Raw genomic sequence first — 2500 nt, forward strand, 5'->3', positions numbered from 1 at the left:
TGTTATGAATAAGAATGTAAGAATATGTTTGTGTTGTTTCTTTGTTTCTCTGTTATGAATAAGAATGTAAGAATACGTGCTTGTGTTTTTTCTTTATTTGTCTGTTATGAATAAGAATGTAAGAATGTGTGCTTGTGTTGTTTCTTTCTTTTTCTGTTATGAATAAGAATGTAAGAATATGTGCTCGTGTTTTTTCTTTCTTTTTGCACTGGTCTAAATAGTTGTGTAAGAATATACATGTTTATATACGTTTTTTTTTTCTTTTTGTACTGTTCTAAATAATAGTGTAGGAATAAATGTCTGTTTTTTTTTTTGTTTTGTTCTAAATAGTAGTATAGGAATATATATACATATATATCTTTTTGTCTAAATGAGCGAAAAATTATAAATGTGGTTTAAATAATAATAAATGATAATTAAATAATCTTCTCGATGACGTCATACATTCTTCATCCTTTTGGTTTTATTGTTTATCGAAAGATTTACTTGACATGGAGATTTATTGTTAAGATAAACATTCCATCGAACTTTATGCATGCAATGTAGAAGATTTATAGCCATAAGGATCTGGATTCAAGATGATATTTTAAGTAGCGGAGTGGAATTACATGAATACATTTACACCTATGCATATTTTGTGACGTATTTAGGTGACGGGTATAATATGAACCTCTTGGAAATTTGAGGTAAAAAAAGATAACTCTATTTTTTGTGTTAAAGTGTATGTGTTGGAGAAATTAGGATTTTTGATCAGTCGAAATCATATAAACATACATCATTTCTTCTCTCAAGCAACAAAAAGGGATTTATCTTACGGGTGGCGGTAATATATAAAGAAATCAACTTCAGAATAAAACAGCATCAAGAAGCCATACATCTACACTTGCAATCAAAAACCACAAATCTACACTTGCATTATTTTCCTTAAGTCTCTAAACAGTAGGAAACCCACCTCATCAACCCATTTCCTCCCTCGTTGCGCCATGCCAGGAGAGAGTGAGGCGGGTCGAGTCCTCCAGCAGGAGTCCCTCTCCGGCGCTCCCCCCAGGCAGGCAGGCAGGCGGGGACCACAACAGGGCCTCATAGGATCGGGGGCATGTTCGTCCGTGTGAGAACGAGTGTTAACAGCGCTCGGGGTCTAGGTTCTCCGCTTCCTGCCGGGCGAGGGATTCCGTAGGGCGGTTTTTTTGGGCCCTCCTCACCTGTCTAGGGCCCGGCGTGGCGCAGACGGGGATGCGTGGCGTGGGGCCGCCTCCGCCTCCTTGCCGTAGCGGGCGAAGACACACGAGGGTCGGCGCTCGATACGGGGACGTGTATCATATGAACGAGATGTAGCGAGGCTCGGAGGGGGGGAGGGGATTAGACTCACGCTGGCTTTACGATGTATCAAACACCTTTTAAAGCCGCGATCGTCGTCGGACGGATGGATTCACGAAGATAAAAAGGGATGAGAGATTAAAAAACAACAACAAGATTCTAATCATGTTTATAAAACTAACAATAATATACCAGTGGTTCTTTGTTTTCGTGATTTCTACTATGCGAGAAAGTCGGTTTCCTGAGAGACTGGCTCACCCACTCGGATCGAACAAAGGAGCGGGACTTGTAAGAAAGGCGAGTGAGAGAGAGAGAGAGAGAGAGAGAGAGAGAGAGAGAGAGAGAGAGAGAGAGAGAGAGAGAGAGAGAGAGAGAGAGAGAGAGAGAGAGAGAGAGAGAGTTGGATGGATAGGGTAGAAGAGAAGGACGAGGTGAGAGAGAGAGAGAGAGAGAGAGAGAGAGAGAGAGAGAGAGAGAGAGAGAGAGAGAGAGAGAGAGAGAGGGAGAGGGAGAGAGAGAGAGAGAGAGAGAGAGAGAGAGAGAGAGAGAGAGAGAGTTGGATGGATAGGGTAGAAGAGAAGGACGAGGTGAGAGAGAGAGAGAGAGAGAGAGAGAGAGAGAGAGAGAGAGAGAGAGAGAGAGAGAGAGAGAGAGAGAGAGAGAGAGAGAGAGAGAGAGAGGAGGGAGGGTTGGATGGATCGAGTAGAAGAGAAGGACGAGGAGAGAGAGAGAGAGAGAGAGAGAGAGAGAGAGAGAGAGAGAGAGAGAGAGAGAGAGAGAGAGAGAGAGAGAGAGAGAGAGAGAGAGAGAGAGGGGGGGAGAGAGAGAGAGAGAGAGAGAGAGAGAGAGAGAGAGAGAGAGAGAGAGAGAGAGAGAGAGAGAGGGAGAGAGAGAGAGAGAGAGAGAGAGAGAGAGAGAGAGAGAGAGAGAGAGAGAGAGAGAGAGAGAGAGAGAGAGAGAGAGGGAGGGTTGGATGGATCGAGTAGAAGAGAAGGACGAGGAGAGAGAGAGAGAGAGAGAGAGAGAGAGAGAGAGAGAGAGAGAGAGAGAGAGAGAGAGAGAGAGAGAGAGAGAGAGGGAGGGAGGGAGGAGGGTTGGAGAGAGAGAGAGAGAGAGAGAGAGAGAGAGAGAGAGAGAGAGGGAGGGAGGGAGGGTTGGATGGATAGTGTAGAAGAGAAGGACG

The sequence above is a fragment of the Penaeus vannamei genome, chromosome 23 (assembly GCF_042767895.1).
Source record: "Penaeus vannamei isolate JL-2024 chromosome 23, ASM4276789v1, whole genome shotgun sequence".
NCBI lineage: Eukaryota > Metazoa > Arthropoda > Malacostraca > Decapoda > Penaeidae > Penaeus > Penaeus vannamei.